Consider the following 7,573-nt stretch of genomic DNA (forward strand, 5'->3'; position numbering starts at 1 on the left):
GATAGCTCAGTGGTAAAGAATCCACCTGCCAATGCAGGAGACATGGTTTAAGTCTCTGACCTAGGAAGATCCCACATGCGGCAGAGCAACTGCACTGCAACTGTTGAGCCTGTGCTCTAGAGCCTGGGAGCCGCAACTGCTGAGTCCACGCGCCCTAGAGCCTGCTCTCTGTGACAAGAGAAGCCACCACAATGAGAAGCCAGTGCACAGCAACTAGAATAGCCCCTGCTTGCTGCAACTAGAGGAAAGCACGCAGCAACGAAGACCCAGTGCAGACAAAAACAAATAAAAATTTTAAAGATGCATTCTGATGAAACATTCCCCTGACTTACTAGTCTAGTAAACTTATGAAAAGTTATGCTATATACAATAAAAGTACAAATAAAAAGCTCCCCACACCCAATTTTGACTGCTCACACATTTTCACATTAGATCATCTTGAAGACTTTTCTATCTTCATGTTCACAGACTCACTCTTTTATCATCTCCAAGCTGCTGTTAAACCCATCACTCTTTCGTCTCAGACACTATTCTTCACTTCTAGAAACCAATCCTCCTGTGGGTTTTGCTTTGTTGTTAAAATTTCTTTTTCTCTGCTGAAATTTCCTCTCCATTCATTAAAAGTCTTTTTTGGTGTTTTTGTTTTTAGGCAGAGTTATAATAGCTCCCTTAAAAATCCTTGTCTACTAATTCCAATATCTGGGTCAGTCACCACTGCTTGCCTTTCCTTTTTATGTTCTTCATATATCTGATTTAATTAGACTGTGTCCTGGATGTTGTGAATAATACATTGTAGAAACTGTGGATTCTGTTTTGTCCCTCTGAAGAATTTTTGTTGATATTATTTAGTAGTTGATTGTTGATATTGTTTAATTTGGTTGATCTCAAGCTCCAAATTCTGTCTCCCCACAGTGGGCCACAACTGAAATCTCCCTTCCATTCTTTCAGTTTTAGCTGGGCTGCTTGAAGTCTGCCTCAAGGATGTGGAGTTCTGAGATTAGTGGGAGATTTGGGCTGTGTGGCTACCCTCTGTAACTTTCCCCTTTTCTCAGGATTTTCACCTTGTGTCTAGACTATTGCTCTGTCCTCAGATTCCTCAAGTAAGATTTAAGTTTTAGTAAGGTTTCTGTTTGAGTATTGACTCTTAGTGGCACTGCCTGGGGCCTGCCCTAAGTTGAAAAAATATTAAGAATGTGATTTCCTTCTTACTAGAATTAACTCCTCTCGAGTTTCTACATACTTTTGGTTACTCTTATCCAAAGTTTAATTTCTGTCGTGTGAGAGAGTTAGTCTAGTCCAGCTGCTCTACCATGACTTACTCAAACTCTTACTCTCTGCCCACTCTTCCCCAAATTAAGGACCTGCCTGGACTTTCCTAGATACAGATACAAAACTCAACATCTTACAGAAAGAATAGTTAAAATATTCAAATATCTTAAAATAGGACTGAAGTCCTAAAATGGACTCAGCGTACCAGATGGCCCAGTACCCACCCAAATGCTGTGGAGTTCCTGGGTCAACTCTAGTGTATAGCTTCAACTCTTTTTTGCAGGAATTATATTTACTCAATTGCTCCAAATTCTTATGACACAGAAGAATTATTAAAATATGCTAGCTTAACATATTTTATTAACTAAATTATGGCATGATAGCTTTCGTAACAGGTGAAAAACATCAAAATGACTTTTCAAGTTATTGTTCGTCTATGGTATTATTATTATCAATATTAGCCTAAGGGGTATAATGCAGGTAACCTCTGTGATAATTTTTTCAGACTCACTCATCTTGAAATCCATTTCATTTAATTAAAAGATTAGTAAGAAAATGAGAAAAAGAATAATTTCATGCCTTTACTTTCTCTTTTTCCTCATCCATCTATTAGTGTGGATATTGTTTTGGTTTTTATTTTGTTTTGATTTTATTTTTTTACTTCAACAAAAGACATTTATTTATCACAATTCCAGAGACTGGTAAGTCCGAGAACAAGGTACTGGCTGATTCAGTTCCTGGTGAGAGTCTCTTCATGGTTTGCTGGTCATCTTCTTGCTGTGTCCTCACACCGGAGAGAGAGGTGGAGAAAATCTCTGAATAATTTTAGATTTACAGAAAAGTTCCCAAAATAGTACAGATTTCCTTTATAATCTTCACTACACATCCCCTAATATTAACATCTGATACAGGTGGTTTTTATGCATATTTCATAAGGAAAATGGTGTTAAGGCAAGTTTTATTTTATGACATTTCCTATGTATTAATACCTCACCCCTAGGAAAATCTCTGGCACTATTTGATCTATTTCTGTTTAATATTTTGCCACTGGGCTACTTCTCTTAATCCATTACAGAGGCTTATTTTCCATGATGGAAAAACAATAAGCATTCTTTCCATTTGAACTCATGTTTCAACCCTGCCTTTGTATTGCATAAAAAAGGAATCCCTAGATTTTCTTTTCAGAGTGTACAATGAGGACTTGTAAATTAAAACCTGTAGGCATCCTCACAGTGTTCTGCAAATCTGATGAGGTTTTGCAATCCTGTCCTGAGTGCTGCAGAGATAAAAATTGTGTAGCACTACTAATCAGTGTTTATTCTTCCATCATGCTATTTCTTAATCCTGGTCCTCAGATACTAAGTGGAATTGTAAGGGAGAGAATACAGAAAATAAAGCATGTCTCTTTACTCCTTTATTTTTTTTTCTTTTTTTCTTTAATTTTAAAATCTTTAATTCTTACATGCGTTCCCAAACATGAACCCCCCTCCCACCTCCCTCCCCATAACATCTCTCTGGGTCATCCCCATGCACCAGCCCCAAGCATGCTGTATCCTGCGTCAGACATAGACTGGCGATTCGATTCTTACATGATAGTATACATGTTAGAATGCCATTCTCCCAAATCATCCCACCCTCCCCCTCTCCCTCTGAGTCCAAAAGTCCGTTATACACATCTGTGTCTTTTTTCCTGTCTTGCATACAGGGTCGTCATTGCCATCTTTCTAAATTCCATATATATATGTGTTAGTATACTGTATTGGTGTTTTTCTTTCTGGCTTACTTCACTCTGTATAATCGGCTGCAGTTTCATCCATCTCATCAGAACTGATTCAAATGAATTCTTTTTAATGGCTGAGTAATACTCCATTGTGTATATGTACCACAGCTTTCTTATCCATTCATCTGCTGATGGACATCTAGGTTGTTTCCATGTCCTGGCTATTATAAACAGTGCTGCGATGAACATTGGGGTACATGTGTCTCTTTCAATTCTGGTTTCCTCGGTGTGTATGCCCAGAAGTGGGATTGCTGGGTCATAAGGCAGTTCTATTTGCAATTTTTTAAGGAATCTCCACACTGTTCTCCATAGTGGCTGTATTAGTTTGCATTTCCACCAGCAGTGTAGGAGGGTTCCCTTTTCTCCACACCCTCTCCAGCATTTATTGCATGCAGATTTTTGGATCGCAGCCATTCTGACCGGTGTGAAGTGGTACCTCATTGTGGTTTTGATTTGCATTTCTCTGATAATGAGTGATGTTGAGCATCTTTTCATGTGTTTGTTAGCCATCCGTATGTCTTCTTTGGAGAAATGTCTATTTAGTTCTTTGGCCCATTTTTTGATTGGGTCATTTATTTTTCTGGAATTGAGCTGCATAAGCTGCTTGTATATTTTTTAGATTAGTTGTTTGTCAGTTGCTTCATTTGCTATTGTTTTCTCCCATTCAGAAGGCTGTCTTTTCACCTTGCTGATATTTTCCTTTGTTGTGCAGAAGCTTTTAATTTTAATTTGATCCCATTTGTTTATTTTTGCTTTTATTTCCAGAATTCTGGGAGGTGGATCATAGAGGATCCTGCTGTGATTTATGTCTGAGAGTGTTTTGCCTATGTTCTCCTCTAGGAGTTTTATAGTTTCTGGTCTTACATTTAAATCTTTAATCCATTTTGAGTTTATTTTTGTGTGCGGTGTTAGAAAGTGATCTAGTTTCATTCTTTTACAAGTGGTTAACCAGTTTTCCCAGCACCACTTGTTAAAGAGATTGTCTTTACTCCATTGTATATTCTTGCCTCCTTTGTCAAAGATAAGGTGTCCATATGTGTGTGGATTTATCTCTGGGCTTTCTATTTTGTTCCATTGATCTATATGTCTGTCTTTGTGCCAGTACCATACTGTTTTGATGACTGTGGCTTTGTAGTAGAGCCTGAAGTCAGGCAAGTTGATTCCTCCAGTTCCATTCTTCTTTCTCAAGATTGCTTTGGCAATTCGAGGTTTTTTGTATTTCCATACAAATCTTGAAATTATTTGTTCTAGTTCTGTGAAAAATGTGGCTGGTAGCTTGATAGGGATTGCATTGAATTTGTAAATTGCTTTGGGTAGTATACTCATTTTCACTATATTGATTCTTCCGATCCATGAACATGGTATATTCCTCCATCTATTAGGGTCCTCTTTGATTTCTTTCATCAGTGTTTTATAGTTTTCTATATATAGGTCTTTAGTTTCTTTAGGTAGATATATTCCTAAGTATTTTATTCTTTTCATTGCAATGGTGAATGGAATTGTTTCCTTAATTTCTTTTTCTACTTTCTCATTATTAGTGTATAGGAATGCAAGGGATTTCTGTGTGTTGATTTTATATCCTGCAACTTTACTGTATTCATTGATGAGCTCTAGTAATTTTCTGGTGGAGTCTTTAGGGTTTTCTATGTAGAGGATCATGTCATCTGCAAACAGTGAAAGTTTTACTTCTTCTTTTCCAATTTGGATTCCTTTTATTTCTTTTTCTGCTCTGATTGCTGTGGCCAAAACTTCCAGAACTATGTTGAATAGTAGCGGTGAAAGTGGGCACCCTTGTCTTGTTCCTGACTTTAGGGGAAATGCTTTCAATTTTTCACCATTGAGGATAATGTTTGCTGTGGGTTTGTCATAGATAGCTTTTATTATGTTGAGGTATGTTCCTTCTATTCCTGCTTTCTGGAGAGTTTTTATCATAAATGGATGTTGAATTTTGTCAAAGGCCTTCTCTGCATCTATTGAGATAATCATATGGTTTTTATTTTTCAGATTGTTAATGTGGTGAATTACATTGATTTGTGGATATTGAAGAATCCTTGCATCCCTGGGATGAAGCCCACTTGGTCACAGTGTGTATGATCTTTTTAATGTGTTGTTGGATTCTGATTGCTAGAATTTTGTTGAGGATTTTTGCATCTATGTTCATCAGTGATATTGGCCTATAGTTTTCTTTTTTTGTGACATCTTTGTCAGGTTTTGGTATTAGGGTGATGGTGGCCTCATAGAATGAGTTTGGAAGTTTACCTTCCTTTGCAATTTTCTGGAAGAGTTTGAGTAGGATAGGTGTTAGCTCCTCTCGAAATTTTTGGTAGAATTCAGCTGTGAAGCCGTCTGGACCTGGGCTTTTGTTTGCTGGAAGATTTCTGATTACAGTTTCAATTTCTGTGCTTGTGATGGGTCTGTTAAGATTTTCTATTTCTTCCTGGTTCAGTTTTGGAAAATTGTACTTTTCTAAGAATTTGTCCATTTCTTCCACGTTGTCCATTTTATTAGCATACAACTGCTGATAGTAGTCTCTTATGATCCTTTGTATTTCTATGTTGTCTGTTGTGATCTCTCCATTTTCATTTCTAATTTTATTGATTTGATTTTTCTCTCTTTGCTTCTTGATGAGTCTGGCTAATGGTTTGTCAATTTTATTTATCCTTTCAAAGAACCAGCTTTTGGCTTTGTTGATTTTTGCTATGGTCTCTTTTGTTTCTTTTGCATTTATTTCTGCCCTAATTTTTAAGATTTCTTTCCTTCTACTAACTCTGGGGTTCTCCAATTCTTCCTTTTCTAGTTGCTTTAGTTGTAGAGTTAGGTTATTTATTTGGCTTTTTTCTTGTTTCTCGAGGTATGCCTGTATTGCTATGAACTTTCCTCTTAGCACTGCTTTTATAGTGTCCCACAGGTTTGGGGTTGTTGTGTTTTCATTTTCATTAGTTTCTATGCATATTTTGATTTCTTTTTTATTTCTTCTGTGATTTGTTGGTTATTCAGAAGTGTGTTGTTCAACCTCCATATGTTGGAATTTTTAATAGTTTTTCTCCTGTAATTGAGATCTAATCTTAATGCATTATGGTCAGAAAAGATGCTTGGAATGATTTCGATTTTTTTGAATTTATCAAGTTTAGATTTATGGCCCAGGATGTGATCTATCCTGGAGAAGGTTCCATGAGCACTTGAAAAAAGGTGAAATTCATTGTTTTGGGGTGAAATGTCCTATAGATATCAATTAGGTCTAACTGATCTAATGTATCATTTAAAGTTTGCATTTCTTTGTTAATTTTCTGTTTAGTTGATCTGTCCATAGGTGTGAGTGGGGTATTAAAGTCTCCCACTATTATTGTGTTATTGTTGATTTCCCCTTTCATACTTGTTAGCATTTGTCTTACATATTGCGGTGCTCCTATATTGGGTGCATATATATTTATAATTGTTATATCTTCTTCTTGGATTGATCCTTTGATCATTATGTAGTGGCCTTCTTTGTCTCTTTTCACAGCCTTTGTTTTAAAGTCTATTTTATTGGATATGAGTATTGCCACTCCTGCTTTCTTTTGGTCTCTATTTGCATGGTATATCTTTTTCCAGCCCTTCACTTTCAGTCTGTATGTGTCCCTTGCTTTGAGGTGGGTCTCTTGTAAGCAGCATATAGAGGGGTCTTGTTTTTGTATCCATTCGGCCAGTCTTTGCCTTTTGGTTGGGGCGTTCAACCCATTTACGTTTAAGGTAATTATTGATAAGTATGATCCCGTTACCATTTTCTTTATTGTTTTGGGTTCGGGTTTATACACCCTTTTCATGTTTCCTGTCTAGAGAATATCCTTTAGAATTTGTTGGAGAGCTGGTTTGGTGGTGCTGAATTCTCTCAGCTTTTGCTTGTCTGTAAAGCTTTTGATTTCTCCTTCGTATTTGAATGAGATCCTTGCTGGGTACAGTAATCTGGGCTGTAGGTTATTGTCTTTCATCACTTTAAGTATGTCTTGCCATTCCCTCCTGGCCTGAAGAGTTTCTATCAAAAGATCAGCTGTTATCCTTATGGGAATCCCCTTGTGTGTTATTTGTTGTTTTTCCCTTGCTGCTTTTAATATTTGTTCTTTGTGTTTGATATTTGTTAATTTGATTAATATGTGTCTTGGGGTGTTTCGCCTTGGGTTTATCCTATTTGGAACTCTCTGTGTTTCTTAGACTTGGGTGATTATTTCCTTCCCCATTTTAGGGAAGTTTTCAACTATTATCTCCTCAAGGATTTTCTCATGATCTTTCTTTCTGTCTTCTTCTTCTGGGACTCCTATAATTCGAACGTTGGAGCGTTTCATATTGTCCTGGAGGTCTCTGAGATTGTCCTCATTTCTTTTAATTCGCTTTTCTTGTTTCCTCTCTGATTCATTTATTTCTACCATTCTATCTTCTATTTCACTAATCCTATCTTCTGCCTCCGTTATTCTACTATTTGTTGCCTCCAGAGTGTTTCTGATCTCATTTATTGCGTTATTCATTATATTTTGACTCTTTTTTATTTCT

The sequence above is a fragment of the Ovis aries genome, chromosome 26, assembly GCF_016772045.2.
Source record: "Ovis aries strain OAR_USU_Benz2616 breed Rambouillet chromosome 26, ARS-UI_Ramb_v3.0, whole genome shotgun sequence".
NCBI classification, from domain to species: domain Eukaryota; kingdom Metazoa; phylum Chordata; class Mammalia; order Artiodactyla; family Bovidae; genus Ovis; species Ovis aries.